Genomic DNA, 15,080 nt, shown 5'->3' on the forward strand with positions numbered 1-15,080 from the left:
TCCAGGACCCCTGCCAGACCAACTGCATCCCGTCTCCAGGACCTCTAGCTGACCACGTCCACCCCTGAGCTGCAACTCCCCATTTGCCAACACATTTCGAAACCAGAGCGGCCATCTTGGATAATCCTGGAAGCCTTAACTCCGATCTTTAGGTGGTGCAAAACCCATCCTGAGATGCCTGCTGGAGGCTTGAAGCTCATTGTCAGGTACCTCTCATGCATAAGGCTACCGAACACTGGGAGGTTTCATTAGTATATGACTGTATACAGTAGATTTTCTTTTTTCTCCTTTTTTAAAAAAAATTTAAGTTTTTATTTTTTTACTTTTCTTGCTTTCTTTTCCTTTTGTTTACCTGTTCCCTCAGAGTCTCTTTCTCCCTTTTTTGCATGCTAACATCCAATTTCTTTTGATTACACTCTCACCCTTCCTATTTTCTAGAACTTCTGTATATTCTTTTATTATCCCATTAACAGCCACATTCTACATCCCTCTGCAGCCTCTTTGTCCTCCATTAGAAACTGCAGACCTTATTGCAAATCTGTTTGTTTTACTGAAGATAACATTTGAACTCATTTTGTTTATTTTGACAATTTTGTTATTGTCCCCATAGGGGCTATTTGATCTAGGATTGCAAAGTGTCTGATTTGGGCACTGCTAATATTGATCTCCCCTTAAAGAAAGGGTTTTGGAAACCAAGGGTTTTGGGCCACTATAAGACTATAGGGGGAAATCTGCAATACCCCAGATCTGCACTGCTAGAGGGGAAGATACATGAACAACATGAAAAAAACAAGGGAAGAAAATGATCCAACAAATCTAGATTCTATAGTAATAGAATCCAATGACAGTATGTTAGAAGAAATGTCAGAAAAGGACTTCAGATTATACATGATTAAGATGATTTGTGAAGCAAAGGATGAGATAAGAGAGCAAATGCAGGCAATGAATGATAATACCAATAAGCTGAAAGAGCACCTGCAGGAAGCAAAAGATCATTTAAACAAAGAGACAGAGATTCTCAAAAAAAACCAAACGGAAATCCTTAAAATGAAGGAGACAATAAACCAAATAAAAAACTCAATGGAAAGCATCACCAACAGACTAGACCACTTGGAAGACAGAATCTCAGACAGTGAAGACAAAATATTTAATCTTGAAAATAAAGTCACCCAAACACAGAAGATGGTAAGAAATCATGAACAGAATCTCCAAGAACTATGGGACATCATGAAAAGACCAAATATAAGAATTATTGGGATCGAGGAAGGCACAGAGATACAACCAAAGGAATGAACAACCTATCAATGAAATAATATCAGAAAAAGTTCCCAAACCTGAAGATAAAATGGAAAATCAAATACAAGAGGCTTACAGAACACCAAATGCACAGAATCACAACAGATCCACACCAAGCCACATTATAATGAAAATGCCTAACATTCAAAATAAAAATAGGATTTTGAAGGCCGCGAGAGGAAAAGCATCAGATTACATATAGGGGAGACCAATACGGATAGCAGCCAACTTCTCAACCCAGACTCTAAAAGCTAGAAGGGCCTGGACCAACATATTTCAAGCTCTGAAAGAACATGGTTGCCAACCAAGAATCCTATACCCAGCAAAACTAACCTTCAGATTTGAAGATGAAATAAAATCCTTCCATGATAAACAAAAGTTAAAAGAATTTACAAAGAGAAAGCCTGTGTTACAGAATGTTCTCAACAAAATATTCCATGAGGAGGAAAATGAAAAAACAACAATGTAGGTCAGCAAAGGGAGGAACTACCTTAGAGAAAAACCACTCAAAGGAGAAACCAAGCCAACTTAAAAACCAAAAATAAGCCAAATGACTGGGAATACAATCATTCTCATAATAATCCTGAACGTTAATGGCCTATAAACTCATCAATCAAAAGATATAGAGTGGCAGAATGGATTAAAAAGAAAGACCCAACAATAGCTGCCTGCCAAGAGACTCATCTCATAGAAAAAGACATCCACAGACTAAAGGTGAAAGGATGGGAAAAAACCTACCACGCACATGGACCCGTAAAAAAGCAGGGGGTTCCATCCTTATATCAGATAAAGTGGACTTCAAGCCAAGTAGTCAGAAGAGATAAAGAAGGACATTTCATACTGCTTAAGGGAACCATAAATCAGGAAGACATAACGATAGTAAATATTTATGCCCCACAACAATGGTGCATCCCTGTACATCAAAACAAATCCTTCTCAATTTCAAGAATCACATAGACCACAACACAATAATTCTGGGTGACTTTAACGTACCCGCTGTCACCACTAGATAGATCTTCCAAACAAAATCCAACCAAAGAAACCATAGAACTCAATAACACAATCAATAACCTAGACTTAATAGACATATATAGAATATTCCATCCATCAACCAGTGGATACACTTTCTTCTCAGCAGCCAGTGAACCATTCTCGAAGATAGACCATATGTTATGTTACAAAGCAGCCTTTAGGAAATGCAAAAAATAGAGAGACACTGCCTTGTGTTCTCTCAGATCATAATGGACTGAGAGTAGAAATCAATGACAAAGTAAAAAAAGGAAATACTCCAACACTTGGAGACTAAATAACATGCTATTGAATGAAACATGGATAACAAAAAACATCAGAGACAAGATTAAAAAACTCTTAGAGGTCAATGAGAATGATGATACAACATATCAAATCTCTGGGACACTATGAAAGTGGTATTAAGAGGAAAATTCATTGCATGGAGCACATTCCAGAAAAGAATGAAGACTCAACAATTAAATGACCTAACATTATAGCTCAAAGCCTAGAAAAGAAGAACAGAATAACAGCAAAAGTAGTAGAAGACAGGAAATAATTAAAATCAGAGCTGAAATCAATGAAATTGAAACAAAAGAAACTATTCAAACATGACAAACAAAAAAGTTGGTTCTTTGAGAAAGTAAACAAAATAGACAAACCCTTGGCCACACTAACAAAGAGAAGGAGAGAGAAAACTCAAATTACTAAAATACATGATGCAAAAGGAAATATCACGGACAGACACCACTGAGATACAGAACATAATGAGAAGCTACTTTGAAAATCTGTATTCCAACAAAATAGAAAGTACCGAAGACATTGACAAATTTCTAGAGACATATGCTCCTCCCAAACTGAAACCAGGAGGACATACACGATTTAAAACAGATCAATATCAAGCAATGAATAGAAGAAGCCATTAAAATCTACCATCCAAGAAAAAGCCAGGACCAGACGGATTCTCAGCCGAGTTCTACAAGACCTTCAAAGAAGAACTCATTCCAATACTTCTCAAAGTATTCCGGGAAATAGAAAAGGAGGGTACCGTACCGAACTCATTCTATGAAGCTAATATCACCCTCATACCCAAACCGAACCAGGAGAAAGACACATCAAGGAAAGAAAATTTTAGGCCAATATCCTTGATGAATATAGATGCTAAGATCCTTAACAAAATATTGGCAAAACCGTATCCAAAAACATATTAAGAAAATTGTGCACCACGAATCAGTGGGGTTCATGTCCTGAATGCAAGGATGGTTTAACATTTGTAAATCAATAAACGTAATCCATCATGTCAATAGACTTAAGGATAAGAATCATATGGTTATTTCAATTGATGCAGAAAAGCATTGACAATATACAACACCCCTTCATGCTGAAAACACTAGAAAAATAGGGATTAGTAGGAACATACTGAACATTTGTAAAGGCTATTTATGCTAAGCCCATGGCCAACATCATTCTTAATGGAGAAAAACTGAAACCATTCCCTTTAAAAACGGGAACAAGACAGGGATGTCCTCTTTCACCACTTCTATTCAACATTGTCCTCGAAACTCTAGCCAGAGCAATTAGGCAGACTAAAGAAATTGAAGGGATACGAATAGGAAAAGAGGAACTTAAGCTGTCACTATTTGCAGATGGGCATGTTCTATATTTAGAGGATCCGAAACATCCTCCAGAAAACTTCTAGACCTCATCAATGAATTCAGCAAAATAGCAAGCTATAAAATCAACACGCATAAATCTACAGCATTTTTATACGCAAGCGATGAAACAGCTGAAAGGGAAATGAGGAAACAACTCCATTTACAATTGCCATCAAAAAAACATAAAATACTTGGGTATCAATCTAACCAAAGAGGTAAAAGATATCTATAATGAAAACTTCAAAACACTGAAGAAAGAAATTAAGGAAGACCTTAGAAGATGGAAAGATCTCCCATGTTCTTGGATAGGAAGAATTAATATTGTCAAAATGGCCATACTACCAAAAGTGCTATACAGATTCAATGCAATTCCAATTAAAATCCCAATGATGTACCTCACATAAATAGAGCAAGCAATCATGAAATTCATCTGGAAGAATAAGAAACCCAGAAATAGCTAAAGCGATCCTTAGCAGGAAGAATGAAACAGGGGGTATCACAATACCAGAACTTCAACTATACTACAAAGCAATAGTAACAAAAACAGCATGGTATTGGGTACCAAAATAGACAGGTAGATCAATGGTACAGAATAGAGGACACAGACACAAACCCAAATAAATACAATTTTCTAATACTAGACAAAGGTGCCAAAAATATGCAATGGAGAAAAGATAGCCTCTATCAAAACAATGGTGCTGGGACAACCTGGAAACCATATGCAACAGAATGAACTACTACCCCTTCTCTTCTCACCCACCCAGCACAAAACTCCAACTCACAATGGATCAACAGAGACCTTGAAATCAGACCAGAGACCCTGCAATCTTATAGAAGAAAAGTAGGTCCAAATCTTCAACTTGTCGGCTTAGGATCAGACTTCCTTAACAGGACTCCCATAGCACAGAGAAATAAAAAGCAAAAATCAATAACTGGGATAGATTCAAACTAAATAGCTTTGCTCTCAGCAAAGGAAACTATCAACAATGTGAAGAGAGAGCCTACAGAGTAGGAGAATATCTTTGCCAATCATACTTCATATAGAGCACTAATTTCCAGAATCTATAAAGAACTCAAAAAACTCTACACCAAGAATACAAATAACCCAATCAACAAATGGGCTAAGGAAATGAACAGACACTTCACAGAAGAAAATGTACAAGCAATCAACAGATATATGAAAAAATGTTCAACATCTGTAGTAATAAGAGAAATGCAAATCAAAACTACACTAAGATTCCATCTCACCCCAATTAGAATGGCGATTATCAAGAATACAAGCAACAATAGGTGTTGGAGAGGATGTGGGGGAAAGGGGACACTCATACATTGCTGGTGGGGCTGCAAAATAGTGCAGCCACTCTGGAAAGCAGTATGGAGATTCCTTAGAAAACTTGGAATGGACCCACCATTTGACCCAGCTATCCCACTCCTTGGCCTATACCCAAAGGACTTAAAATCAGCATATACAGAGATACAGCCACATCAATGTTCATAGCTGCTCAATTCACAATAGCCAGACTGTGGAACCAACCTAGATGCCGTTCAATTGATGAATGGATAAAGAAACTGTGGTATATATATACAATGGAATATTACTCAGCTATAAAGAATAATAAAATTATGGCATTTGCAGGCAAATGGATGAAATTGGAGAATATCATGTTAAGTGAGATAAGCCAATCTCAAAAATCCAAAAGAGGAATGATCTCACTGATAAGCGGATGATGACACTTAATGGGGGATGGGAGGGGGGCAAGAATGGAGGAAGGAGGGACTTTATCGAGGGAAAAGAGAGGTGGGAGGGGTGGGGGGGAAGGAAAAAATAACGGAATGAATCAAACATCATTACTCTATGTAAATATATGAATATGCAAGTGGTATGCTGTTACTCCATGTACAAACTGAAACAACATGTATCCCATTTGTTTACAATAAAAATAAATTTTAAAAAAAGTAATAACCAAATTTAAATTTGAGAATTAAAGGATTAAATATATGAAATAAAATGATTCATTGGAGGAACTTAACAGAGGAATGGGACTGGGGAAGTGGCTCAGTGGTAGAGCACTTGCCTAGCATACACAGGGCACTGGGTTCAACACACACACACACACACACACACACGCACACACACACATAACAGAAGAATGGAGATGGGAGAAGGAAGAGTCATTGAACATGAAGACTTGATCCCATCTGAAGAAGAGAACAAAATATTCTTAAAATGAGCAGAATTTCAGGAAACTGTTAGACGATATTAAAAAAAAAATCCTCAAACATGTGTTCTTGGAATTTCAGGAGAGAGAGAAAGAGAGAATGATGCAGAAGAAATATTCAAAGAAACAGTGACAGATCTTTTTCTCATTTTGGTAAGAGATATTTATTTTCAGACTCAAGAAGCTTAATAACCCTAAAGCAGAGTTGAAAGTAGAAAATAAAAAAGCACACATTGGCATATCATAGTCACACTGCAAAAAACAAAGATAAAGAAAATATCTTGAAAGCTGTCAGAGGAAAAGGACACGACATAACAGAGAACAATATTTTCAATGTCACTGTCTTGTCATCAACAACAATGCAGACTAGGAGATAGTGGAATAACATCATTAAAATGCTGAAAGAGAAAAAGTCAGTGAGTTTTCTGTTCCAGTGAAATATTTCTCCAGTATGAAGATGAAATAAATCCATGGATTTCGTTAGGCAGCAACCTACACTATGAGGGTGCTGAATAAAGTTCTTCAGGCTGGAGGGAAATGAGGGTGAATGGAAGAGCCATAGACTGGAATAGAGTAAGTGGTAAATTTGTAGGTAAAGGTAAAATACATTTTCCTTGTTTTTTTTTTTTTTTTAATTGTGCATCATGACTGTCGTTTATGAAAGAATGACTCTAGTCAGTCAACCATACCCCCGAGAAAAGCTTTGGCCTGACATCAAAAGGCTGGCAAAGACATGAACACGTAGGTGCTCCCCATTAAAATAAAATGTCTATGGTGTGTTTTTTTCCCACTTTAGTCACATTTGCAAAAAGTCAACCCACTTCTGTCCCAATCATATCTGATATGATTGCGTTACAAGAGAATTATATATATTTTTTACATTTTATTTTCATAAGGAAGTTAAGATATTTGTCAAGCATGGCCACACCCATGCTCTGAAATGAGCACCATTTGGCTCCTTTGTCTACGATGGGCTAGGCTGAGCCTGCACACTGAGGGGCTGGAGCAGACCTGCATCCCACCTGGCGACAAGGACAGTCTCTACCCCAAGCAGGTCCCCGGGCTCCATGGTGTGTCTGACACATTTTACTTCTTAATGTTTTTTAAATACATAAAAACCCTTAAGGCAAAAATTATTACCCTGAATTGTGGGTTTATAATGTAAGATGTGTCAGGAATGGTGGCTCAATGCCTGTAATCCCAGTGGCTCAGGAGGCTGAGACAGGAGGATCACAAGTTCAAAACCTAGCCTCAGCAACTTATCTAGGCCCCAAGCAAACTCAGTGAGACCCTGTTTCTAAATAAAATATAAAAGATAGCTTGGGCCCCTGGGTTTGATCCCTGGTACCAAATAAATAAATGATAAATAAAAATTAATATATGGAAACTACAACATACAGGATTTGGGGGGGGGGGTGAACTCAGATGGTTATAAGTGTCCTTCATGTTACCTGTAGTGGTACAAATATGAATCTCGAGATGGGAAAGTTGGGGCTGGAGTTGTAGTTCAGTGGTAAAGCGCTTGCCTAGCATGTGTGAGGCACTGGATTTGATCCTCAGCACCACGTAAAAATAAATAAGGTAAAGGCATTGTGTCCATATACAACTAAAAAAAAAAAAAAATATATATATATATATATATATATATATATATTAAAAAAAAAAAAAGACTGGAAAGTTAAGGATGTATACTTAATTCCTGGTAGATGGTTCTCTGCAGAGCCATCTCTGCATGGTCTGGGAAGCCCTGGGGTGGGGAGGTCTAAATATCTTTTCAGTGGGTCTGTTAGGTCAAAATGATTTTATAAAAGTTCCAAGATGCTATTTGCTTTTTTCTCTCATTCTCTCATGATTATAAAGTGGAGCATACCAGAGGCTAACCGATCTGTGATGATATCCCCCTGTTAACTATTGGAATGTGTGTTGTGTGTATTTGTGTTTTAAAATTTTATTTTTAATTTCTTTTCTTTTGTTTTCTTTTGGTACTGGGGATTGAATCCAGGGGTGCTTTACCACTGAGCCACATCCTAGCCCTTTTAATTTTCTATATTAAGACAGGGCCTCACTGTGTTTCTTAGGGCTCACTAAGTTGCTGAGACTGACCTTGAACTTGTGATCCTCCTGCCTCAGACTTCCACATCTTTGGGAATACTGGCAATGTGCCACAGTGTCTGGCTTTCTATTTTAATTTGAATATATTGATATTAATAGAAATATGATTACATAAGCAAGGCTCTTCTGGGTTCGCAATAATTTTAAAGACTATAAAATTGAAAACTATTACCCTAGGGCAAACATGAGGTGGGGAGAAGCAAAAAGGTATAGCTGAAAGGACATTATATATTAAAGTGAACTTCTGAACTCTGAACTGGTTTAATTTGGGGGAACTTGTTTCTAATAGAGTGACCTATTAGAGAGAGAATCATCCTGGTTGGATTGGGGTTTCATGAAACGTGGGCCTTTCAATCCCAGGCAAACCAGGACAGTAGGTCACCTTATTCTAATGTGTCAATCATTCACTTCGGCTCTCATTCCCTTATCCAAATGTGAGCCCCTAGAGAGTACAAGTCACATCTGGTCTACTTTAAGGCCCTCAAATGTAGGTAAAAGGATTGGGATTCCTGTAAGCTGACTAAGTAAAGGAAGCAAGCTACAATTTGCAAGTACACTGTATTTACAAACTATACAAAATATCCATGAGAAAATTCTAAAAATAACTGTGTCATATTAGAACGCAGGGTCATGGATAATTTAAAGGATGTTTAGTGAAAATTTCTGTAATGTTATTAAGTCACTTTAATAGTTATGAAATAAATGGATTTAAAATTATAAGCGTGACTGGATCATCCCTTCTAAGCCAGAGAGGATTAGAAGGATGAAATCACAGATCTTGAGACTGACTTGAGTGTGAGACTGACTCTGGGGACAGTTTTTTTTTTTTTTTTTTTTTTTTCCCAGTACCAGGGATTGAACCCAGGGGTGTTTACCACTGAGCTACATCCCCAGTTCCTTTTATTTATTTAGTTTTGAGATAGGCTCTCACTAAATTGCTTAGAGTCTTGCTAAATTGCCGAGGCTGCTTCAAATCTGTGATCCTCCTGCCTCAGTTTCCTGAACCACTGGGATTATAGGAATTGGGCCAACCATGCCCATCTTGGGGCATCTTTAATACAGATATATATATTTTAAAATTATTTATTTATGTTTTATAGACTGTATTTTGATTCATTGTACATAAATGGGGTACATAATTTTGTTTCTATGGTTGTACATGTTATGGGGCGCAACTTAAGAACAGACTGATCACCACTGAGAAGTCCAAATTTGAGAGTCTTTATTAAGCTGGCCAGCTGACTGTCTCACACAATGCCCCAAAAAATGGCTATTGGGAGAACAGCCCCGACCACAGGGTTGCAGGGGTTCTTATACCAAAAATCACATCAATCATAAGTGTCTGTTGCTATGATTCAAAATTACAAACTAACATCATGGGATCATCAACAAAGGGAGAAGTGGGTCAAAATGACCCTTACCTAGGTACAAACTAAAGAATGGTTACTAACATCCACACAATCACTGTTCACATGGTACATTATTTAGGAGCAATAGGAATCAAAAGAGAGCAATTCTTTACCAAAGAGGAGTTGCCATTGTGTATTATTCAACATGTCACACCAAGTAACTGATGATGGGCACAGAGGCAGGGTGTTCCCATGGGAGAAGCTTATTTCCTACATAACATGGAGTCTCAGAGCAAAATGGAGTCTGTTTAGGTCATTTCCCTTAGAGATCTGGCCTATAACATTCTCATGGAGCCAGATCTGTCAGCACCATTGCAGTACACAATCTAGATTCCTAACCATTTGTGTAATCATACATGTACATAGGGTAATAATGATGTCTGTCTTGTTCCATGATTTTTCAACACCCCCCCCCCCCCATTTTCCCTTCTACATAATCTAAAGTTCCTCCATTCTTCTCTCTTAATGAGGGACTTTTAGTCCTTGAATTTAAGGTTAGGCCAGATCCTAACCTTAAATCTTTTCCTTGCTCTAGTGGGGATGGTCCATTCTTTCTTCTTTCCTTGTGGTACTGGGAATTGAACCCAGGGTCTCATATATGCTTCATGCTACAGGCTTAACCACTGAATTACATACACAGTCTTTCTCCTTTATTTCAAGACAGGGTTCAAGGGCCCAGGCTGGCTTTGAACTTGAGATTCTCCTAACAGTCTCCCAAATAGCTGGGATTAAAGGCAGGCATGTGCTACTATACCTGGCTTTTTGTGGATTCTTTCAGCCTTGGGGAACTGAGTGAACAAGGACAATGTATTTCAGGGACCAGGTTTAAAGACAAAGTGATGTTCTTCCCCCTGCCTCCAGTCCTCACACCTTCTAAGCTTGCATCTGGGTCCATTCGATTTTGTTTCTCATTAACTGAAGAGGAGCAGAGGGCAGAGGTCGGGCAGGGGAGGGTGAGTAGAAAGAATACATGCATGTAAAGGCAGGAAGTGCATAAGCATACTGGAAATTTGGGTTTTTGGTTTTGACAATTTTGTTGGTGCTGCCACCTGCTGTCTTGCAAGGGAAGGGCCCAACAGAGGAATGTTGTGTTCTGGCCAGGGATTTTTTTTCTGCAGTCTTTATTTAAAGAATCTGCTCTCTTGGAATCCAATCAACCACGAGACCCTGGGCAGCAGAGGCAACAACAGCTATTCCTTTCCACAGCTTTCCTGTCTTCAGATACCTTGCCCAGGGACAAGACATGGTGGGACTTCTATGCCCAGCACCACATGGGAAGGGAGATACAGAACAGCAGTACGATAAGCAGCCTGAGTGGGCTGAATTGGGAGCCTGGGCTTCTGTCTTTAATGGCCAGTATGGATGTAGGCAGGGCAGGGATTTAGGGGACAGGGATGACCCCAATTAGATGTGGGTTTTGTTTGCATTCTCTCCCACCGCCATGTCATCTCAGGTTTGTAAATTAGAACTTTGACTTCCATAGGTTATGGACATTCAGGCAGGAGGTAAATCAACCCAAAGGAGTGTCAAGCCCACCCTTCCTACCTGTCCATAGTATTCATCAATCACGCCCTTCACAAGCTGAAAAATTTTCAATGACTCTATCTTCCAATCCACAACTACAACATGCAGCCTGAGCTACGTGTGGATCGTGTAGTTTATTCCTTGTTAACCAGGCTGTATTTGTCTTTGTAGCCACATCTGCACTGTTGTGCCACACATGTGTGCTCCAGACACATTGACTGTGTCTCACATTTGCACACATGACCCCCTGGCCAATACCTTGTTCTATATTTTGGACTGGAGATTGAACCAAGGGGTGCTTTGCCACTGAGCTACATCCCTGGTCCTTTTTATTTTTTATAAACACAGGTTCTTGCTAAGTTGTTGAGGCTGGACTCGATCTTGCGATCCTTCTGCCTCAACCTCCTGAGTTACGGGGATTATAGGTGTGCATCACAGTGCCCAGCTAAATCCCATGTTCTTCAATCATGAGAGACAAAAAACCAGTATAGCATAGTTGTAAACCGGGTGGGCTTCTATGCCACATTCACCAAGCTCAAAGCTAGGCACTACCACTTAGAAGCTGTGGGACCACAGCCAATTTATATAATTTCTGTGTGCCACTAAACATCCTCCTCTGTGGAACAGAGAATGATGGTGTCCACATCAGATGGTTGTTGTGAGGATTAAATGAGTTAATAACCAACATTGTTTAGGACAGTGCCTAGCTTTTGACAAACAACAACAATAATTAATAAATCAATAACAACAACAACAACAATAATAATAAATGTCATTTCTTGCTTAGAGAGACCAAAGAGCAAAATGGTTAGGTCAGTGGTGCTCCCCTAGGAGCAATTTTGCTCCCCGAGATATTTGACAATATCTACAGATTTTTGTTTTTGTATTTTACAAGTGGTGGATGCTACTGCCATCTAGTGGACAGAGACTAGGGACTGTGCCTAGCATCTTTACAAGGCATTACCTCCAACCCAAAATGATTTGGTTCAACATGTCAATAGTGCCAAGGATGAGAAAACCGGGGTTAGGTCAGCCCCAATCTGCTTGAGTCCAAACCCAGATTTCCTTTTTATTTGATGTATAACCTTCATAAGTTACTGAAATTCTTTGTTCCTTAGTGTTCTTATCTGTAAAATGGAACAGTGAAATGTGATGGGGTTTTTAAGAGGAGTAAGTACCTGGTACGTGGAAATCATGCCACAAATGCCAGCCATTATTTTTACTTCTCTCCGCATGTGTCTCCTTGACTCAGGATCGTTTACTTTCCCTGTGCATCTCTTTTTTGTTTTTTTGGTGTGAGGTGGGGATACCAGGGATTGAACTCAGGGGCGCTCAACCACTGAGTCACATCCCCAGTCCTATTTTATATTTTATTTAGAGACAGGTTCTCACTGAGTTGCTTAGTACCTCACCTTTGCAGAGGCTGGCTTTGAATTTGTGATCCTCCTGCCTCAGCCTCCCAAGTCGCTGGGATTACAGGCTTGTGCCACCTGTGCATATCTTGATACCTGATAACCACCTGTCCATTTGTCTGTCTTTCCCACAGGACCATGAGTTCCTTGAGGGAGGGACTTTGTCCTGCAATTTGCACCATCCCCAGGACTGAGCACAGTTCCTGGCACATTAGGTACCACCTGTATCTGGGGTGGGGCAGGGCAGGGAAGTATGCACCAGGTTTTGGAGTTCTTGTTGATGGAGAAGTAGGTGATAGACAGGTGTGTCTGGGAGCTAGGGTTGGCATTGGAGGCAGAGGTTCTGAGCGTAGCCCTGCTCCATTTGCTGTTCCCTAGTGAGAGTTTTGGTCATCACCATGTGATTTTGCTCTTCACTGTTAAGTCCTTCACCTTTTGTTGGAGAAAGCTACCCTGTGAATGGAAGGATTCTGCCCCTTGGAGGGCCCAGCTGGCCCTCACTAGGGGTCTATCATCTAGTGATAGAGCTTTTGGCAGGTAGTATATCTGGGACTGGTGGGTGCTCTGCTTCTCCTGGATGTTTTCATTTGGCAAATTGAGGGGCTGCCTGTACTGTCTGGGAGAGCACAATAGGACAATGTCTGTACACACTTTCCCTGTCCTTCCAGGCATCAGATTTGACTATATCATTTTTGTTTGTTTGTTTTTTGGTACCAGGGATTGGACCCAGGAACACTTAACCACTGAGCCACAGCCCCAACCTTTTTTATATTTATTTAGAGACAGGGTCTTGCTGAGTTGCTTAGGTCCTGGCTAAGTTGTTGAGGCTGGCTTTGAACTCACAATTCTTCTGCCTCAGTCTTTTGAGCTGCTGGGATTGCAGTCATGTGCCATAGCACCTGGCTCAGATTTGGCTACATCTGATAGCCCCTGCACAAGGTGACCCCCTGGCACAAAGTGGGTACTACCTGAGATGCCAGATATTCCCCTGAACAGTTACCTAGGGAAGAAATGGCTTCTCAGATAGTACTTAGGCAGGAGGAGCTTACAGAGGAAGGAAAGAGAACAGCTGCCTGTCTCTGACCTTCCTTCTCTTTAGATGTGTAGAGAGGCTGATGCTGAGATGTGAGCCTCTGTACTGAGTGGTAACATGGTATCTCAACTTCTAGCTAGGATGGGAGGCCTGTGAACACTGAGTAGAGTCATATCTGTTTGTGACTGGACATGTTTTTGTTGCCTCAAGTCATCCCCCAATTTTTTGCCAGCTTGGGAAACATTGAAGCTATGGTCCCAGGAGAGATTTACTTGTGATGAAATTCAAGATTGAGGCTATGTATTAGTTATCTGTTTTTGTGTAACAAATCTCCCCTACACTGAGCAAATGGGTATTATTTCACACAGTTTCTGAGCATCAGGAATCCAGAAGTGGCTAGAAGGGTGCTTTTGGCTCAGGGTCTCTCACAAGGTTTCAATCAAGGGGTGACCAGGGCTACAGCCATCTGATGGCTTGACCTGGGCAGTCTAGGGTCTGCCTCCCCATGACTGTGGCAGGAGACCTCAGTTCCTTGCCACAAGGCCCTCCTCATAGGACACTTGAATATTCTCAAGAGTGACCCAAGAAGGGGCTGGTGGCACACGTCTGTAATCTCAGCAACTTGAGAGACTGAGCAGGAAGATCACAAGTTTGGGATCAGCCCCAACAACTTAGTGAGGCCTATGCATTTTAGGAAGACCCTGTCTCAAAATAAAATATGGAAAGGACTGGGGATGTAGCTCAGTGATAAAGTGCCCCTGGGTTTAGTCCCTGGTACAAAAAAAAAAAAAAAAAGTGACTCAAGATGGAAAAAAGCAAGGCAGAGGCCAAGATGTCTTTTATAATCTAACCTAGCAAGTAACAAGTGACATAATATCGTTTCTGCCTATTCTGTTTGTCACTTGGCCCAACCCTGATGTAATGTGGGAGGAGACAACACAAGGACTGGAATTCCAGGAGGGGGTCATTGGAGGCCATCTTGGAGGCTGACTGTCACAGAAGCAGACCTTATTTTAGTACATTTATTAAGATGTTATTTTTGCTAGATCTGTTTGTATTGCAGATGCATTAAGCTGAACCCAGAGTATTTGGCAGGACTCTGACCTCTCTTTTTCTACCTTTAGGGCCCTGCATCCATTCTCATCCAGGACTGGACAGATCAAAGTGTGACCCTCAGGAGGCCAAACCTGAGAGGAGGTGGGACTTTGGGAGGAGAGCAGAAGATAACAAAGAGAAGCCCCAGCCAGCCCAGTGTGGTAGTGCAATGTAACCCCAACCACTTGGCAAGCAGGAGGATTGAAAGTTCAAGGCCAGCCTTGGCAATTCAGCAAGATCTTCAGCAACTTAGTGAGACCCTGCCTCAAAATAAAAAAATAGATGTAACTCAGTGGTAAAGCACCCTTGGGTTCCAT

The sequence above is a fragment of the Sciurus vulgaris genome (assembly GCF_902686455.1).
Source record: "Sciurus vulgaris genome assembly, chromosome: 5".
Classification (NCBI taxonomy): domain Eukaryota; kingdom Metazoa; phylum Chordata; class Mammalia; order Rodentia; family Sciuridae; genus Sciurus; species Sciurus vulgaris.